Source organism: Zea mays, chromosome 1 (assembly GCF_902167145.1).
Source record: "Zea mays cultivar B73 chromosome 1, Zm-B73-REFERENCE-NAM-5.0, whole genome shotgun sequence".
Classification (NCBI taxonomy): Eukaryota; Viridiplantae; Streptophyta; class Magnoliopsida; order Poales; family Poaceae; genus Zea; species Zea mays.
The window spans coordinates 209,153,807-209,175,491 of NC_050096.1; the positions used below are offsets into that span (position 1 = coordinate 209,153,807).

Below are 21,685 nucleotides of genomic sequence, written 5' to 3' on the forward strand. Positions count from 1 at the left end.
GAAACCCTTCTAGACTCCCCACGGGTCCAGGTTTCTGACAAGTCTATGCAGAAATGGCTACAACACGAGGACGAGGGCTCCCTCATCAAACACAGATGGGAACCCAGGGTCTGGACCTAGTCCTACGACAAGTACCAAACCAAGAAGGGCTCCGCAACTCTCCCCCAGCTGGGAAGGACCCTTCAAGGTGATGGGAATACGCCAACCTGGGGGTGACTATCTTGCTATGACTGAAGGAGTACCTCTTCCTGACCACTAGAGCATCTCTGTAAGTTCTATCCATAGGAGCAAGTCTGAGGGGTCGAATTTTTCTCCCTTTTGTAACTAGGTAACGCATACGTGTACGCCAACTCGGTGAGGTCCGCCCTCATAAGCCCGACCTGTTGGTCCACACCCATGCATGACAGGTTATAAAGAAAAGATTTACCCCCTCAGATGTGCCTCTATGATAGTTTTATCCTACTGCTCCATGGTCTTACCTTGCAGTTTTCCGGATGTTATTTTATCTAACCCACCCAAATAGTTCCCTTTCCATCAGACATAATGACATCCGAATTAAACAGCCAGGCTTGCAGTTTAGGACCTCTTTGCGAAAGCAGGAGGACCCGATAGCCTAGGGGCCAGTTCTAAAGAACGGGAGCCCGTTCCATGGGGTGGTCCGGAGCCTGTGTGGCCGCTTAGCCTGGTCCCGTACCCGAAAGCCTGCACACTCCACCACTCCGTGACGGGTACCCTAGTATTTGGAGCTATAAGTCCTATGGGTCCGGCAACCTGGGGTCCGGAACTAGAGAATGGACACTTGTCTCCTGGGGTGGATCGAAGCCCGTGTAGCCGCTCAGCCTGGTTCCGTACCGTGGGCCTGCATGCTCCACCACTCTGCGACGGGTGTCCTAGTACCTAGAACCACCATCCAGGGGGTCCGAACGCACAACTTGGCCTCCCAAACTAGACCCTGCAGGTCCCGAGCATGTATCAAAGGATGGCTAGTGTCAGATGGCGGGTCCTGTGGGTGTACTACTAATGCTCCCTAGCCGAAGCTGTGTGCAGGCCCAGGTCCCAGTCGAGGCTACCTCCTGGGGACCATTGCCAACTCTTTCTTAGGTATACTGGTCTGCAGCCTCGACAAATCGAGCCTACATCCCAGGGGGCCAGGTACCAAGGAGGAATCGGTTACACCACACACAACAGGGACAAGTGGTACACAGATAAGTGCTAATACTGCTTGATAAATAGTACTCAAAAGTACCTTACAAAAAGCAAAAGTATTACATCCGCCTTCAAGCGGAGCCCTAGCTCAATCTCTACTCTACAGGAATGAACTACCTCCACACCAATAGGGCCAGGGGAGGCGACCACCTCTGCACCGACGGCTCGCCAGAGGCGGCGGCCACCTTGGCACCTTGGGCTTGCCGGCAACGGCAACCACCTCGGCGCGTGCGAAGAGGTCCTCGCCTCCGTTCTTCTACGGGGGTGAGGACAAGACCATCCAAGAACGCAGCCGCCACCTCCACGGCGTACGACGTCTTGTACGTCCCCCCGGGCGGCGTCAGAGCAGTGTGGCCGGCGGCACAGGGGACGCTACGGATGCGGCGGACCTACGCACAGCGCGACCGTTGCCCGTGCGGTGGACGGACAACCACGCCCCGCTCGGCGGTAGGAGGCAGCGTTGGAGGCGGCACCAAATCCATCAAAGCCAAAAAGATGGAGCCGCAACACGGCTCGCTTCCCAGCCCAAAAGAATTGGGGCGCGAGGGATGGAGCCATGGCTCAGCCCACTGTCCACCTCCATGAGGCTGGTAATCATCCTCCCCCCGAACGCTGGAGGAAGAAGTGGGAAGGAGCATCGCCTCCACGGACATCCCGCGAAGGTAGGCGACGATGGCCGCCTGAAGGATGAAGCAGGACACCACGGGCAGAGGCTGGAGGCCAGGCCCCTCCAACAGTTGCACGAGGAAAGATGGGATCGGCAGAGCCAACCCGCTAGGGAGTTTGGAAACAAAAAACACAAACTCTTCAGCGGCGAGGTCACCGAGAGAAGAGACACCGACACAGGTCCTCCCTACAAACGCCAGCACACCCCATCCGAGCGGGTTATGCACCAAGTTGAGTGCCACCTCGAGCTGGAAGCGCTCGCGAAGGTCTAGCAAGGCCATGACGGCTACAACGACAAAAGAGCACGGAGAGCTCGAGGGCGAAAAGGCGCTGATGAGAATGACTACCACGCTTGGGGGAGTCCCTTTTTAAAGAAGGACTCTCCCACTGGCACCCCGAAGCGTCGCAGAAGACCTCGCCCGACGCGCTCCAAGGTGACCCAGTCTCTAGCACGGGGGCCCGGACCCACGAGTCATGACCCTTGGGCGTTGGCCTCCGTGCGCGAAGAAGGCGAATCATCGCACAAGGAGCGTGCTACCGCCCCGCGGTAGTGCGCCCCCTCGTCCTCACTGCAATCAGTGGTCCAACCTCTGGCATGGGGGCCCAGGCCCACATGCCATGCACCTGGCGCGCTGGTTACTGGATGCAGAGAAGTCGCACCGCCGCTCGCGCTAATGCCGCGCCTCCTCAGGGTCGCCGTAGAAGACTGAGAGGTTAAATTTTCAAAACCAATGCAGCGACTCGAGGCACCCCGCGCATGGCCCAACAAAGCCATTAAGTGCGGAGGTCACGGGTCAGCCAGCCGCGGGGACAGGTGTGGCAGTCGGCGTGACCAAGGGCGGACCGTCAATAACTATACCAACGGGCGCGTAGAAACAACGAGCCAATCACTAATCAAACTTTGGCCCCACCTGCAGGCTCGTATCCTCCTCTGAGGCGGGCCCGGGGGCCACTGTCGGTACCCTGAATCAGGGGTACCCCTTACTATAGTATGAAGACGTGGTGCCCGTACGTCGTTCTCTAGCCGCACGGTGAACAGCACCCGACCCCACCACGCGGACGGCTCAAGGGGCACCACGTGGCGAGAAAGGATGATACATCCTAGGATGTATCAGTTGGACTGGACCTCCGCGAGGAAGCACCAGACCCCTGTACGCACAACCCGGACCCATGATTACGGTCCGGACTCCCAAGTAAGCATGCCGGGTCCCTTGGATGGGGTCCAGATCCCTCCGAGTAAGGTCCGGGCCACAACAAGGTCCCAGGACAGGGGATACCCTGGCATAAGCAAGGGTCTGGTACTAACACGTGTCCATGCCTTATCCTGTGCACTTGCGCTCCCCGCTCAAGTGGAGACCCGATGCTGCCACATGGCTTGTTGCCCGTGACATAAGCCAGCGGGCGGAGCCTGACGTAAAGCCTCTAGGCCGCACGGTTTCTGCATTTATTGCGGAGAGGACGCGCCGCCTGTCCACCCTGCTGACAGGCGATGTGCCCCCTCAGCATTTAATGCGTCATGTCCACTCCGCTGGCAGGTGGCGCCAGTGCCATCCTGCAGACGGCGCGCCTGTCCAGTCCATTGTCAAACAGTACGCCCGTGCTGCGCGACGCACTGTGTCCATCATCCCTTATACGAGAAGCTTCCCCTGCACGCCGATAACGCAGATCTCGGATGTCAGGGTGCAAGAAGATTGCTCTAGCAGCGAACATTAGTAGCTCCAAGTACTACATCCGTTATGTTCCTAAGCCCACATGTCGGGGTTCAGTACCCTTGTACATGCCCCCTTTAGCTATAAAAGGGGAGGTGAAAGGGAATTAGGCTTACACCTTTTTCCTAATTGATTTTGGTGGTTGAATTGCCCAACACAAATAATTGGACTAACTAGTTTTGCTCTAGTCTATAAGCTTTACAGGTGTCAAAGGTTCACAATAAGCCAATAAAAAGACCAAGAAAGGGTTCAAACAAAGAGAGCAAAGGACAACCCAAAGGCACCCTGGTCTGGCGCACCGGACTGTCTGGTGTGCCACCGGACAGTGTCCGGTGCACCAGGGCACTCGAGGCTGAACTCTTCACCTTCGAGAAAATCAGAGGGCGCTTCGCTATAATTCACCGGACTGTCCGGTGTGCCAGCGGAGCAACGGCTACTTCGCGTGCAACGATCGACTGCAACCGCATTCAATGCGCTACAGTGCGTGCCAGAGTCAGAGCACGCGCAGTTGGCGCACCGGACAGTCTACAGAACCTGTCCGGTGCGCCACCGGATAGCCCAGAGGCCCCACAAGTCAAAGCTCCAACGGTCGAACCCCAACGGTCTGCTGACGTGGCTGGCGCACCGGACAGTGTCCGGTGGCGCACCGAACTGTCCAGTGCGCCATGCGACAGCACACTTCCAACGACCATTTTTGGTGGTTGGGGCTATAAATGCCCCAACCACCCCACATTCAATGGCATCCAAGTTTCTACACTTTTACACCTTACAAGAGCTATAGCATTCAATACAAGACACACCAAAGAGATCAAATCCTCTCCCAACTCCACACAAAGTTTTAGTGATTAGAGAGAGAGATTTGTTGTGTTCATTTGAGCTCTTGCGCTTGGATTGCTTCTTTTTGTTTCTCATTCTTTCGTGATAAACTCAATTGTAACCGAGGCAAGAGACACCAATTGTGTGGTGGTCCTTGCGGGAACTTTGTGTTCCGTTTGATTGAGAAGAGAAGCTCACTCGGTCTAGGTGACCGTTTGAGAGAGGGAAAGGGTTGAAAGAGACCCGGTCTTTGTGACCACCTCAATGGGGAGTAGGTTTGCAAGAACTGAACCTCGATAAAACAAATCATCGTGTCTCGCTCTTTATTTGCTCATGATTTGTTGTGTGCCCTCTCTCTTGGACTCGTTTCTATTTCTAACGCTAACCCGGCTTGTAGTTGTGCTTAAGTTTATAAATTTCAGATTCGCCCTATTCACCCCCCTCTAGGCGACTTTCAATTGGTATCAAAGTCCGATGCTTCATTAGAGCCTAACCGCTCGAAGTGATGTCGGGAGCATCCGCCAAGAGGGATCTCGGGACCGGCGACAAGTCCGCAAGTTCGGGAAGAACACACTCAAGGGAGTCCGCCCACAAGCACAAGGAGGAATCCTCTTCCTCCATCAAGTCCCATTGGATGGGTGACAAGAAGAAGAAGATGAGGAAGGTGGTCTACTACGAGACCGACTCTTCGTCACCCTCCACCTCCGGCTCGGAATCGGCCTCCACTACTTCAAAGCGCCATGAGCGCAAGAAGTATAGTAAGATGCCCCTTCGCTATCCTCGCATTTCTAGACGCACTCCATTACTCTTCGTTCCATTAGGCAAACCACCTATGTTTGAAGGTGAAGATTATTCTATGTGGAGTGATAAAATGAGGCATCACCTAACCTCACTCCACAAAAGCATATGGGATATTGTTGAGTATGGAGTGCAGGTACCAAAGAAGGGAGACAATGATTACGACTCGGAGGAGGTCGAACAAATCCAACACTTCAACTCCCAAGCCACAACTATACTCCTCGCCTCTCTAAGTCGAGAGGAGTATAATAAGGTGCAAGGGTTGAAGAGTGCAAAGGAAATTTGGGACGTGCTAAAGACCGCACACGAAGGAGACGAGGTGACCAAAATCACCAAGCGGGAGACGATCGAGGGGGAGCTCGGCCGCTTCCGACTTCGCCAAGGGGAGGAGCCACAAGACATGTCAACCGGCTCAAAACCTTGGTGAACCAAGTGCGCAACCTCGGGAGCAAAAAATGGGATGACCACGAAATGGTTAAGGTTATTCTTAGATCACTTGTTTTCCTTAACCCTACTCAAGTTCAATTAATTTGTGGCAATCCTAGATATACACTAATGACTCCCAAGGAAGTGATAGAGAATTTTGTGAGCTTTGAATTGATGATCAAAGGCTCAAAGAAAATTGTTGAGCTAGATGGCCCCTCCACGTCCGAAGCACAACCGGTCGCATTCAAGGCGACGGAGGAGAAGAAGGAGGAATCTACATCAAGTAGAACACCCATCGACGCCTCCAAGCTCGACAACGAGGAAATGACGCTCATCATCAAGAGCTTCCGCCAAATCCTCAAACAAAGGAGGGGGAAGGATTACAAGCCCCGCTCCAAGAAAGTATGCTACAAGTGTGGTAAGCCCGGTCATTTCATTGCTAAATGTCCATTATCTAGTGATAGTGACAGGGGCGATGACAAGAAGGGGAGAAGAAAGGAGAAGAAGAGGTACTACAAGAAGAAGGGCGGCAATGCTCATGTTTGCCGGGAATGGGACTCCGACGAGAGCTCCACCGACTCCTCCAACGAGGACACCGCAAACATCACCGTCACCAAGGGTCTTCTCTTTCCCAACGTCGGCCACAAGTGCCTCATGGCAAAGGACGACAAAAGGAAGAAGGTAAAATCAAGATCCTCCACTAAATATGAAACCTCTAGTGATGAGGATAATTGTAGTGATGAGGAGGATAACTTGCGCACCCTTTTTGCCAACCTAAACATGCAACAAAAAGAAAAATTAAATGAATTAATTAGTGCTATTCATGAGAAGGATGATATCTTGGACTCCCAAGAGGACTTCCTTATTAAAGAAAACAAGAAGCATGTTAAGGTTAAGAATGCTTATGCTCTAGAAGTAGAAAAATGTGAAAAATTATCTAGTGAGCTAAGCACTTGCCATGATACTATTGCCAACCTTAGAAATGAAAATGCTAAACTTATTGCTAAGGTTGATTCTAATGGTTGTGATGATTCGATTTCCAATCTTAGAAATGATAATGCTAATTTGCTTGCTAAGATTGAAAAATTGAATGATTCTCTTGCTAGCCTTAGAAATGAAAATAAAAATTTGATTGCTAAGGCTCAAGACTTTGATGTTTGCAATGTTACTATTTCTAACCTTAGAAGTGAAAATGATATATTACATGCTAAGGTTGTTGAATTAAAATCTTGCAAACCCTATACATCTACCGTTGAGCATACTTCCATTTGTACTAGATGTAGAGACATTAATGTTGATGCTATCCATGACCACCTAGCCTTAATTAAGAAACAAAATGATCACATAGCTCAACTTAATGCAAAAATTAATGAGCATGACTTGGAAAATGAAAAATTTAAATTTGCTAGAAGCATGCTCTATAATGGGAGACACCCTGGCATCAAGGATGGCATTGGCTTCCAAAAGGGGGACAATGTCAAACTTAATGCCCCTCCTAAAAGATTGTCAAACTTTGTTAAGGGCAAAGCTCCCATGCCTCAGGATAACGAGGGTTACATTTTGTACCCTGTCGGTTATCCTGAGAGAAAAATTAGGAGAATTCACTCTAGGAAGTCTCACTCTGGCCCTAATCATGCTTTTATGTATAAGGGTGAGACATCTAGCTCTAGGCAATCAACCCGTGCTAAATTGTCTAAGAAGAAAACTCCTAGTGCATCAAATGATCATAACATTTCATTTAAAACTTTTGATGCATCTTATGTTTTAACTAACAAATCCGGCAAGGTAGTTGCCAAATATGTCGGGGGCCGGCACAAGGGGTCAAAGACTTGTGTTTGGGTACCCAAAGTTCTTGTATCTAATGTCAAAGGACCCAAAACCATTTGGGTACCTAAAATCAAGAACTAAACCTGTTTTGTAGGTTTATGCATCCGGGGGCTCAAGTTGGATCATCGATAGCGGGTGCACAAACCACATGACAGGGGAGAAGAAGATGTCCTCCTCCTATGAGAAAAACCAAGATCCTCAAAGAGCGATCACATTCGGGGATGGAAACCAAGGTTTGGTCAAAGGATTGGGTAAAATTGCTATTTCTCCTGACCATTCCATTTCCAATGTTTTTCTTGTAGATTCTTTAGATTACAACTTGCTTTCAGTTTCGCAATTATGTAAAATGGGCTACAACTGTCTTTTTACAGATGTAGGTGTTACTGCCTTTAGAAGAAGTGATGATTCAATAGCATTTAAGGGAGTGTTAGAGGGTCAGCTATACTTAGTAGATTTTGAAAGAGCTGAACTCGACACTTGCTTAATTGCTAAGACTAACATGGGCTGGCTCTGTCATCGCCGACTAGCACATGTTGGAATGAAGAATCTTCACAAGCTTCTAAAGGGAGAACACATTTTGGGACTAACAGATGTTCATTTTGAGAAAGACAGGATTTGTAGCACATGTCAAGCAGGGAAGCAAGTTGGTGTTCATCATCCACACAAGAACATCATGACGACGGACAGGCCACTCGAGCTCCTACACATGGACCTATTCGGCCCGATAGCTTACATAAGCATCGACGGGAGTAAGTACTGTCTAGTTATTGTGGATGATTATTCTCGCTTCACTTGGGTGTTCTTTTTGCAGGAAAAATCTCATACCCAAGAAACCTTAAAGGGATTCTTGAGACGGGCTCAAAATGAGTTCGGCTTAAGAATCAAGAAAATTAGAAGCGACAACGGGATGGAGTTCAAGAACTCACAAATCGAAGGCTTCCTTGAGGAGAAGGGCATCAAGCATGAGTTCTCTTCTCCCTACACGCCACAACAAAATGGTGTAGTGGAGAGGAAGAATAGAACTCTATTGGACATGGCAAGAACCATGCTTGATGAGTACAAGACTTCGGATCGGTTTTGGGCCGAGGCGGTCAACACTGCCTGCTACGCCATCAACCGGTTGTATCTACACCGAATCCTCAAGAATACATCGTATGAACTCTTAACCGGTAAAAATCCCAATGTTTCATATTTTAGAGTCTTTGCTAGCAAATGTTTTATTCTTGTTAAAAGAGGTAGAAAATCCAAATTTGCTCCTAAGGCTGTAGAAGGCTTTTTACTAGGATATGATTCAAACACAAGGGCATATAGAATCTTTAACAAGTCCTCTGGGCTAGTAGAAGTTTCTTGTGACATTGTGTTTGATGAGACTAACGACTCTCAAGTAGAGCAAGTTGATCTTGATGAGATAGGTGATGAAGAGGCTATGTGCGTCGCACTAAGGAACATGTCCATTGGGGATGTGTGTCCTAAGGAATCCGAAGAGCCACCACAAGCACAAGATCAACCATCTTCCTCCACACAAGCATCTTCACCAACTCAAGATGAGGATCAGGCTCAAAATGATGAAGGAGAAGTTCAAGAAGTTGAGCCACCTCAAGAGGAGAGCAACGATCAAGGGGGAGATGCCCATGATCAAGATGAGGAAGATGAACGAGCTTCAAGACCACCACACCCAAGAGTCCACCAAGCAATCCAACGAGATCACCCCGTCGACACCATCCTCGGCGACATTCATAAGGGGGTAACCACTAGATCTCGTGTTGCACATTTTTGTGAGCGTTACTCTTTTGTTTCCTCTATTGAGCCACACAGGGTAGAGGAAGCACTACAAGATTCGGATTCGGTGGTGGCGATGCAAGAGGAGCTCAACAACTTCACTAGGAATGAGGTATGGCATTTAGTTCCACGTCCTAATCAAAATGTTGTAGGAACCAAGTGGGTTTTCCGCAACAAGCAAGATGAGCATGGTGTGGTGACAAGGAACAAAGCCCGACTTGTGGCCAAGGGATATTCACAAGTCGAAGGTTTGGATTTCGATGAAACCTATGCACCTGTAGCTAGGCTTGAGTCAATTCGCATATTACTTGCCTATGCTACTTACCATGGCTTTAAGCTTTATCAAATGGACGTGAAAAGTGCTTTCCTCAACGGACCAATCAAGGAAGAGGTCTATGTTGAGCAACCTCCCGGCTTTGAAGATAGTGAGTACCCTAACTATGTATATAAACTCTCTAAGGCGCTTTATGGGCTCAAGCAAGCCCCAAGAGCATGGTATGAATGCCTAAGAGATTTTCTTATCACTAATGGCTTCAAAGTCGGAAAGGCCGATCCTACTTTATTTACTAAAACTCTTGACAATGATTTGTTCGTATGCCAAATTTATGTTGATGATATTATATTTGGGTCTACTAACGAATCTACATGTGAGGAATTTAGTAGGATCATGACACAAAAATTCGAGATGTCGATGATGGGGGAGTTGAAGTACTTCTTGGGATTTCAAGTGAAGCAACTCCAAGAGGGTACCTTCATTAGCCAAACAAAGTACATTCAAGACATTCTAAACAAGTTTGGGATGAAGGATGCCAAGCCCATCAAGACACCCATGGGAACCAATGGGCATCTCGACCTCGACACGTGAGGTAAATCCGTAGATCAAAAGATATACCGGTCGATGATAGGCTCTTTACTCTATTTATGTGCATCTCGACCGGACATAATACTTTCCGTATGCATGTGTGCAAGATTCCAAGCCGACCCTAAGGAAGCTCACCTTACGGCCGTAAAACGAATCTTGAGATATTTAGTTCATACTCCTAAGTTTGGGCTTTGGTATCCTAGGAGATGCACATTTGATTTGATTGGATATTCGGATGCCGATTGGGCAGAGTGTAAAATCAATAGAAAGAGCACATCGGGGACTTGCCAGTTCTTGGGAAGGTCCCTGGTGTCTTGGGCTTCAAAGAAGCAAAATTCTGTAGCTCTTTCCACCGCCGAAGCCGAGTATATTGCCGCAGGCCATTGTTGCGCGCAATTGCTTTGGATGAGGCAAACCCTTAGGGACTATGGTTACAAATTAACCAAAGTTCCTCTTCTATGTGATAATGAGAGTGCAATCCGCATGGCGGATAATCCCGTTGAGCATAGTCGCACTAAAAACATAGCCATTCGGTATCACTTCCTAAGGGATCACCAACAAAAGGGAGATATCGAGATTGCATATATTAACACTAAGGAACAATTAGCCGATATCTTTACCAAGCCACTAGATGAACAAACCTTTAACAAACTTAGGCATGAGCTAAATATTCTTGATTCTAGGAATTTCTTTTGATGTCTTGCATACATAGCTCATTAATATACCTTTGATCATATCTCTTTCATGTGCTATGACTAATGTGGTTTCAAGCATATTTCAAACCAAGTCATAGGTGTATTGAAAGGGACTTCGAGTCTTCGGCGAAGACAAAGGCTTCCACTCCACTCCATAACTCATCCTTCGCCGTCGCTCCGAGCAACTCTCCAACTTTGGTATAATCTTCACTCATATTGTATTCACCAAAGGGGGAGAAAGTAGTTATAAGGGCTGATATTTCACTCAAGTATCCGTTTTTGGCGATTCATGCCAAAGGGGGAGAAAGTATTAGCCCAAAGCAAAAGGATCGCACCACCACCTAATTTTAAACTAATGATTTTCAAATTGGTATCTTATTATGTTCAAAAGGGGGAGAAAGTAGTATTTTTAAAATTGATATCTTAAAACCCTCTTGAACACTAAAAGGAGAATCTTATATAAGGGGAGTTTTGTTTAGTCAAAGGAGAAGCATTTGAAACAAGGGGAGAAAATTTCAAATCTTGGAAATGCTTCTCAAAATCTTATTCATTTACCTTTGACTATCTGCAAAAGAACTTTGAAAAGAATTTACAAAAGAATTTGCAAGAACAAAACATGTGGTGCAAGCGTGGTCCAAAATGTTAAAAATAAAGAAACAATCCATGCATATCTTATGAAAATATTTATTGGTTTCAATTCTAAGTAACCTTTGCACTTACAATTATGCAAACTAGTTCAATTATGCACTTCTATACTTGCTTTGGTTTGTGTTGGCATCAATCACCAAAAAGGGGGAGATTGAAAGGGAATTAGGCTTACACCTTTTTCCTAATTGATTTTGGTGGTTGAATTGCCCAACACAAATAATTGGACTAACTAGTTCTGCTCTAGTCTATAAGTTTTACAGGTGTCAAAGGTTCACAATAAGCCAATAAAAAGACCAAGAAAGGGTTCAAACAAAGAGAGCAAAGGACAACCCAAAGGCACCCTGGTCTGGCGCACCGGACTGTCCGGTGCACCAGGGCACTCAAGGCTGAACTCTTGACCTTTGGGAAAATCAGAGGGCGCTCCGCTATAATTCACCGGACTGTCCGGTGTGCCAGCGGAGCAACGGCTACTTCGCATGCAACGGTCGACTGCAACTGCATTCAATGCTCTACAGTGCGGGCCAGAGTTAGAGCACGCGCAGTTGGCGCACTGGACAGTCTACAGAACCTGTCCGGTGCGCCACCGGACAGCCCAGAGGCCCCCCAAGTCAGAGCTCCAACGGTCGAACCCCAACGGTCTGCTGACGTGGCTGGCGCACCGGACAGTGTCCGGTGGCGCACCGGACTGTCCAGTGCGCCATGCGACAGAACACTTCCAACGGCCATTTTTGGTGGTTGGGGCTATAAATACCCCAACCACCCACATTCAATGGCATCCAAGTTTCTACACTTCTACACCTTACAAGAGCTATAACATTCAATACAAGACACACCAAAGAGATCAAATCCTCTCCCAACTCCACACAAAGCTTTAGTGATTAGAGAGAGATTTGTTGTGTTCATTTGAGCTCTTGCGCTTGGATTGCTTCTTTTTGTTTCTCATTCTTTCGTGATAAACTCAATTGTAACCGAGGCAAGAGACACCAATTGTGTGATGGTTCTTGCGGGAACTTTGTGTTCCGTTTGATTGAGAAGAGAAGCTCACTCGGTCTAGGTGACCATTTGAGAGAGGGAAAGGGTTGAAAGAGACCCGGTCTTTGTGACCACCTCAACGGGGAGTAGGTTTGCAAGAACCGAACCTCGGTAAAACAAATCATCGTGTCTCGCTCTTTATTTGCTCACGATTTGTTTTGCGCCCTCTCTCTTGGACTCGTTTCTATTTCTAACGCTAACCCGACTTGTAGTTGTGCTTAAGTTTATAAATTTCAGATTCACCCTATTCACCCCCCCCTCTAGGCGACTTTCAATTGGTATCAAAGCCCGGTGCTTCATTAGAGCCTAACCGCTCGAAGTGATGTCGGGAGCATTCGCCAAGAGGGATCTCGGGACCGGCGACAAGTCCGCAAGCTCGGGAAGAACACACTCAAGGGAGTCCGCCCATAAGCACAAGGAGGAATCCTCTTCCTCCATCAAGTCCCATCGGATGGGTGACAAGAAGAAGAAGATGAGGAAGGTGGTCTACTACGAGACCGACTCTTCGTCACCCTCCACCTCTGGCTCGGAATCGGCCTCCACTACTTCAAAGCGCCATGAGCGCAAGAAGTATAGTAAGATGCCCCTTCGCTATCCTCGCATTTCTAGACGCACTCCATTACTCTCTGTTCCATTAGGCAAACCACCTAAGTTTGAAGGTGAAGATTATTCTATGTGGAGACCCGGTCTTTGTGACCACCTCAACGGGGAGTAGGTTTGCAAGAACCGAACCTCGGTAAAACAAATCATCGTGTCTCGCTCTTTATTTGCTCATGATTTGTTTTGCGCCCTCTCTCTTGGACTCGTTTCTATTTCTAACGCTAACCCGGCTTGTAGTTGTGCTTAAGTTTATATATTTCAGATTCGCCCTATTCACTCCCCCTCTAGGCGACTTTCAGGAGGCATGCAACGTTACAAAAGGAGAGCTCTCTTAGATCAAACTTAGACAAAGACTCTCAGCTCTCAAGCTTCCACAGCAATCCAACACACAGTGGAGTAGGGTATTACGCTCCGGCGGCCCGAACCACTATAAATCCTCGCGTGTTCATGTGCTCGGTGATCGCTTAGCAAGACAGGCAAAACGCTTAAGCCCCTTCCTCATCTTAGGATTTAGGGCGGGTGCATTCCCGCCACCCGGCCAGAGAATTCCCTCTCCGACAGTATCCTTGCTGAAATTTCTGAAGTTTTATAGTCTTGGTTTCTCCTTTTCCTGATCTTGTATTGTTTTTGAAAAACCTTTGATTTCATTGAGAGGAATTGGTTTGAGGATTGATTGGTGGTGAGTTGCACTCTTCGGACCACTGCATACACCTAGTTGTTGCAGATTTTGGTCGCGGTTTGAGAAAAACTCAGTTTGAACTCGTTATAGAAAACCTCAACAAAACCCTAATTTCTGCTGTATTTTTAAATCTGAGGGTGATTCACAAGTCGGATTGAGCTCAAAATTTGGAGAGTTCTTGGAAACGTATTTGCTCAGGTGTGTGTAAAATTTCATCTCAATCGGAGTTCGTTTGGTTCAGTTTTGAATTCAAAAACAGAATTTCGTACTGCTGAAAACAACACTTGTTGACGATACTGTATTGGACCGTTTTGGACTTTTTGGTGTCCGATTTGCAATCCGTTTGTTTTGCTGGTCTCATGTGAGTATTAGGAACGTTTTGTAATCATGAGATCACTAGTTCGCTGATGTGTTTATGGTTTAAGCACTTGCTTCATCTCAATTGAAGTGAAGTGTTAATTTTCAGTGTTTGGAGAGAAAAATCCGATTGGCTCCCATTCACCCCCCTCTGGTCGCCTTATCGGTCCTACATATTTAGTTTCTAAATTATAAACGATGGGACTAAAACAGAGACTAAATTGTTGTAGTCTCTAGTCACTCAAAGGGTGACTAAAAGGGACTAAACCATATAAATTCCACCTTTTGCCCCTCCTTTATTTCAGTTGCACTAATGGGTGGGAGAATGCTATTTTAGTCCTTTTATGATTCATTTAATATGTTTTAAATAATTTTAGTCTCTAGAGCCAAACAGGGTACGAGCTAAACTTTAGTCTCCTAACTAAACTTTTAGTCCCTAGACTAAAGGAACCAAACAGGTCCTAAATGATATGGATGGTATCAGTCCCTATTCGAATTGTTTCCGTCTAATAGGACTGAGATTCAATTCGTATTTGAGTCCGGAATACTCAATATCTGATATGTAATCGATTTTTATCTGTATTCTCAAAGTTGAATATATAATATGTCGATATCTATTCGAATCTTATCCGAAACAACTTGATTATATTCCTATCCGAATCCGAAGAGAAAATATAAAATCAAATATGGAACGAGTAATGGCTGTCTGTATCAGATCCGGTTACACCATAGCTCTTCACAATGCTCACAAGCTCCCAATAATATAGTGCCGAGTACAAATGTGGTGGCGTAGACATGTACAAACAGGTCATCTGGTCTGGACCGACCTGGTAAGCACGGAAAAAACGGGCCGAGTAGTAGGCGTAGCGGGCCGGTAATAAGCACAGATATGCTATTTAGATCTCTTAATTTGACACTTATGAACATGCAAGCACATACTTAGCAAACTAGTTAGATCTCGAGGTTATGTTAATCATTGATCACCAAAATCAAACTAGAAATGACATATAGCGCATTTCTCTTTGAATCTCCCCCTTTTTGGTGATTGGTGCCAACACAATCAAAGCAAATTTGAATAATCTAACTTGCTAACTTGATCAATATTCATCATAGGTTCATGAGATGCAAATTGAATTTCAGAACTAAGTTGGATGTAGGTTTTTAGCAGTTTTAACATATCGGACCTTAATGAGCCACCACTTTCTTTTTTTTGCAATACAAATCATTTTCAAGGTTTTGAACATTTTCCTCCTATGTCGAAGAAACATAAGTTTGGAAAATTCAAAAAGCTTTGGCATAAAGGAATTTTCTTTTGATTAGGACATGGTACTAAATTCCATACTTAATTCCTCTTAAAGTTATTGAGCTCTTCTTGCATAACCATCATCCAGTCTAAATCCTTCAAAGCTTCTTTTATCTTCAATGCTCAAAAGTAGACACAAATGAGTAATTTTCACAAAAAATTGTAATTCTAGAATGAGTGGTTACTCCCTTATGTATATCTCCAAGGATCACGTCCACCAGATGATATCTTTGAATGGTTTGGTGGACTATTGGGTGTGGCACTTGTATTCTTAGTGGCTGAACTTCATCTTCTTCCTCCTTGTCTTGATTTTCCTCATCTCCCCTTGATCATTGCCATTACATTGTCCATCTTCATCTTGAGCTAGGGTTTGAGCTTGGATGGAGGATGATTGATCTTGTTCTTGTTGAGCCGGTACGTTCATGGGAGTAGGACTTGGGCGACAATGAATGGTCCCTCCCATGGTGGGGAGAGCTTGTACTTGTTCTTGGTGGTCATGACCCTCCTCAGCACCAAGTCATCAACATTGAATGACCTGCTATGGACCTGTCGGTCATGGTAGTGTCATAAGTTCTGTGGCTAGATTTTTGTCATTAAACTTGTTTGTCACAGATGTTCTTATGGGTAGATTTTAATTTTAGAAGTCATGTGGTGACTTGCTAATTTCATTGAACGTACACTTGAACCCTATTTTGCTCGAATGTGAAACTTGTCATTATGTTGGATAAAGTGAAATATGTGTTCATGTTGTTCCAAATTTGTTTTGATATATGTGTTCATGTTGTTCCAGATTTTTTTCTCTATGAATGTTAGAACCGAACAAACAATGTTTTGGAGGGGCCATTTTTTCTTTTTTAAGACTGGGGTAGGATTGTCATTCCATGTGGGAGAGAAAATAAGAATAGACTAAGGTCTCATTCTAAACCTCTAGAGCTAATTGTTAACATGCTAATAAGTTACTAGCTGGGTCCAGACAGCTAACAACTGATAGCTATTTGAGAGGTATAACTAACAATTAGTTGGTATATTACTTGACCCGTTCTAAACTTCCCAACTAATTTTAGCTGCTAACTATTAGTTTTAGAGGTTTGGAACATGGCCTAAGACCATCTCCAAGAGTTGAGGCATCCGCATGCCTATCTGTAAAATACTTCATATGTGTTGAAATAGAATACTCCAACAACTGGACCATTATTGGTAGGCCCAACGCATCCACATACCATCCGATGAAAACACCGTTCTATGCATCCTTGATGCATCCATTCACAACCAATAGTGTGTTGGGTGCAGAGCGGTGCGGAGGCGTAGGGCGCATCATGACGTGGTGGCGCATGGTGCAGTGGCGAGTCGACGACACGTAGGGCTCAACAACCTCATACATCTTTGGTAAATTTTCTGCACAGGCTTCAACTAGGAGTTATTCTTTCAGATAGTAAACAAAATCATCATTATATTCCATATTGATGTAATTTCTAAAATCTAAGATGAGGTTTCCTTGATTATTATTTGTCAAATAGGTTGAGCATTGTGCAAATTGAGGCAAACAGATCTACTCTTGCCGCTAGCTTGAATCCATCATAATTTCCAAATGTTGATACATGGAACTTTGATGGATGCTATTATAACATCACAGAGGATGAGGAGGTGAGCTGATTTTCATGTGCTAAGTACTATCAATTTCATTTATATGATTGTATCACCATGTCCATCGTACAAGATTCACACCATAATGAACATGTGCATGAGGTACAAGGGCTGCCCACCTAGGATGTTGAAGTTGACAACAGAATTACAAAAAGGAAAGTAGCGGGGAGAGCAAAGAACTTCAGCCATCAGGAGGATGAGGTTATATGTTATGCTTTTAGAAATGTGAGCCAAGATGCGACAATTGGCATGAATCAAATGAGTGGTGGCTATTGGAAGCGTTTTGCCAATTACTTTGACAAATTGAAAGTTCCCTATGCCTAGGAACATGATCTGGATGTCGCCTAGAGGGGGGTGAATAGGCGAATAATAATTATCACTGTAAAACTTAAAACCTTACTCTACTCGAAGACTGGATTACAACGGAATGAAGATTGCTTCGTGTAGGTGGCAGCGGAAATGAAGTTCCTGTCTCAAAAAGTCCTGCACTTCACAAGTAACTTATACCACAGATAAGAGTATATGAAGTGCACACACTAATAAGGCAAGAGACAAAGAACAGAAATAGAGACAAGACAAGAGTCACGCCACAGAGCACGCATGACACAAGGATTTATACCGAGGTTCAGACAAGCCTGAAATGCTTGCCTAGTCCTTGTTGGAGTTAGCCACACCTTGGCTTGGAGTATCTTACTCCATCCTCTGATGTGCTCAAATCTGTCAATGTGATAGATAGAGCCTTCCAATATGTTGATGGTTGTTACAACGTTGTCGTGGCTACTTACAGCCTTCTTGATAGCACTTCGGTAGAGTAACAGTGCTCAAGATCCTGATCTTGTTCTCAGCAGCACTTCCCCTCTCTCTAAAGGCTTATAATTGTGCCTCTACACAACTTAGAGAGAAATACACAAAAGAGGGAGAGCAAAATGATTTGCAATGAGTCTACAAAGTGTTGCTGCACTTGGGAGTGTTCCACTTATGTAGATGGACGCCTAGGGGGTCCTTTTATAGCCCCAAGGGAGCCCTTAGTCGTTGGTTCTTCAAATGGGAAGCAATCAGCCTTCCCTATCTGCGTGTGCACCATACAGTCCGGTGCACACCAGACAGTGAGCAGTAGCTGATTTCCTTCCTTTCCTGGCAAAGCCGACTGTTGCCACCCTTCGGCCACTTGGTACACCAGACAGTCCGGTGGCGCACCAGACTGTACGGTACGACTTGATGACCGTTGGTTTGACTGACGTGGCCGACGCTGATTACGTGACCGACCGTTGGCAAGGCGCGCAGCTGGCACACCGGACAGTCCGGTGCACACCGGACAGTCCGGTGATTTATAGCCACAGTGCCCCCACCGGCTTCCCGAGAGCGGTTTGTTCACCGAGGGCCAGCTTGGGCACCGGACAGTCCGGTGCTCCCAGACTGGTGCAACTTCTTTACTCCAATTTATCTTCTTTTGGGATGATCCATCGCACTTAGACACACACAGTTAGCCACTAAAACAATTAACTAAGTCTTGGGATCATACCTCTTTACTCCAAGATTTCTGATCTACTTTAGACAGAGCTTCAGAACCATCAAGTCAACTTGACTTGATCTAGATTAATACACATAAGCTCCAACACCTTGGAAAGGTCACATAAAACATATCCGAACATAGGAACAACCCAAACTAAAGGTCAAGGCAAACTTAGCTCTTTTGGGCTACTTCCAGTTCTGGTTTTGACACTACTCCTCCTTCTAGTGACATTGTTTACTTCACGAGCTTGATCTTGAGCCTTATGACTTACACCACATAACTGTAAATGTTACCTCATTGGTTGTAAGTCATGTCCTTATGTAGTGATCCTTGATGCACCATAACTCTTCTTAAATCGATCAACCTTGACTTTGCAAGTCTTCTTCTTCACCCCTGGCTTTGGGTTCCTCGGTATCCTTGACCTTCTCATGTGCACTTGGTACCTCAAAGCTCTTCTTGCTTCCATCCTTGGCTTGATCGGCTGTCTCTGAGTTACGCACACTGAGTCTCACTTAAGCAATGTCCATCTTACTTGTGATGTCCATTATCTATAGATATTCCAGTGTTTGGACCATCACACTTGTTTATTTTTGTTGAAACATGTTATCTTTGCATTAAGCACATGTTCAACACTTAGCACACCTGTTAGTCCTTTAATTGGGTTGTCATCCAACCCACCAAAACCCACAAGAGAGCTTTCACAAATAGAGGCCTAAAGGACCACAAAGGACACAAATAATTGTACAACACGAGTGGAAGACAATTCAGAAGGAAGTAAACAAGTTTTGTGTGTACTTGTTTAAAATAAAGCGTCAAAATGAGAGTGGAAAGTGGTAGAAGATATGGTAACTAATATTCTAGTTAGTCTTTTATCTTGGCGACATAATGGGTTAAATGGTAATGATGTTTTTATAGCTAAAGGATTCCATGAAGAAGTTTGAGGGACTACAAAATCATCATTTCTAATTCACACATTGCTGGATATTATTGAGAAATGCGAGAAAGTGGTGTGAAAGATCTACTGCAACAAGACTAGGGAGGGTCGTAAATGAAGATCAACCAACGAACATGTTTCCTTCTGGTGAACCTGAGGTGACAATACGTTCTAAGGGTCATGACTCGTGCAAGAGAAAGCGTGCAAATAAAAATACTGCACCTGTTGATTCCATTGCTTATGTTGAAGTGCTTGAGCGTATGACCAAGAACCGAGAGCTCGTCGAGGTTAAACGTGATGGACAATACAAGGAGCTATTTGCGCATAGGTACTATGAGCTTGATTTGAAGGAACAAGAGATGGAGTTCAATATCATGGCTATGAACATTGACGAGGTGCCAGAGGACAAGCGTGCTTACTACCTAAACCTATAGTGACGTTTTATGGAGAAGAGGAACAAAGACAAAAATAGTTCAACTTAGATTCGAATGGTATTTGACAATGAACTATGTGTTTCAAGCTATGTCTATGTTTTTAAATTCTAAACCTTGTTGATGTTGGATTGAATAAGCATCATGCACTCCTCTGCACTTTGTGCATGATGAACTTATCATGGGAAAGTGGTTGGTACTGTATATATTGTTATTTTGATCATTTTGGAAATGCTTTGTTTGTAGTAAATGTTTCATTTTTCCTTGTACTAAAATACTTGCAACAACTTTTTACTAAAGAAGCAAGTTGTTGCTATGGTGCTTGCTACTCAGATGTTGCTCCTGATCTTCATCTCGGCGAAGAGCGAGTTCTAGGTAATTGACTAGTTGTGAGTGTTGTTATCAACATACTAGAAATATAGCTAGTGGGAGCATGCATGGTAATAGTATTTGTCGGTACCCTGAATCAAAGGTACCCCTTACTACAGTATGGAGACACGGTGCCCGCACAACTATCTCTAGTCGCGCGGTGAACAGCACCCAACCCCTCCACGTGGCGGCTCCGGGGCCGCCACGTGGCTAGAGGAGACGATATACTCCAAGGTGGCGACAATGGGTCCGGGCCCCCACGAGAAAGTGCCGGACCCCTGGATGCACAGCTCGGACCTCTGGGCAAGGTTCAAGACCTCCACAGGTACAAACAAGACCCCTGAGACGGGTCCTGGACCCCTCAGGAGGGGTCCGGGCTACTCACAGTGGGGTCCTGGGATTCCAAGGCAAAGAATACCCAGGCCTTAATTAAGGCCAGGCGGGGTCCAGTGCTGACATGTGTCCGGACCATACCACAAGCGCTCCCACTCCCCGCTCAGGTGGAGACCCGATGCTGCCACGTGGCCTACTACCCGTGACGTAAGCCAGCGAGCGGAGCCAGACGTTAGGCCTCTCGGCCGCATTTATTGCGGAGGAGGCGCGCCGCCTGTCAAGCTGGCCGGTGATGTGCCGCCTCAGCATTAAATACGACCTGTCTACTCCACTGACAAGCGATGTGCTGCCTCAGCATTTAATGTGCCCTGTCCACTCTGCTGACGGGCGGCGGCCAGGCCATCCTGCAGGCGGCGTGCCCGTCCGCTCCGGTGGCAGGCAGTATGCCCGTGCTGCGGCATACACTGTGCTCATCATCTCTCTTGAAGCTTCCACTGCATGCCAATACTACACAGGCTGTGGATATCAGGACGCAAGGAGATTGCCCAGGCAACTAGCATTAGTTGCTGCAAGTATTACATCCGTTATGTCCTTGGGCCCGCATGTCGGGGCTCAGCACCCTTGTACGTGCCCCCCTTTAGCTATAAAAGGGGAGGCACGCAACGTTACAACACAGGCTGACTGAGGCTCAAGCTCACTTAGACCTAGCTCAGGCTCACAAGTTCATACAAGCTCTCAAGCTCAATACATCACACAATGGAGTAAGGTATTATGCTCCGGCGGCCCAGACCACTCTAAATCCTTGTGTGTTCTGGTGTTCGTTCTTCGCTTAGCAGACAGGCAAAACGCTTAGGCCCCTCCTCATCTTAGGATTTAGGGCGGGTGTGTTCCGCCACCCGACCGAAGAATTTCCTCTCTGACATTTGGCGTGCCAGGTAGGGGCTTAGGCTTTAGGTTTTTGCTTGTTTTCTTGCTCAGTATGATGGTGCAAATCGTTGAGCACCGCGCTAAGACTTCGGTCGATTTGCTGGTGGAGGAAGAAGCTGCTTCTTCCATGC

At 46.2% G+C, this 21,685-nt stretch overlaps 1 pseudogene; it reads left to right on the top strand.

Annotated features, from left to right (window-relative positions):
• LOC103645233 (uncharacterized) overlaps positions 1-19,501 on the top strand; it is a 30,964-nt pseudogene extending 11,463 nt beyond the window's left edge.
• The last annotated feature ends 2,184 nt before the right edge of the window (positions 19,502-21,685 follow it).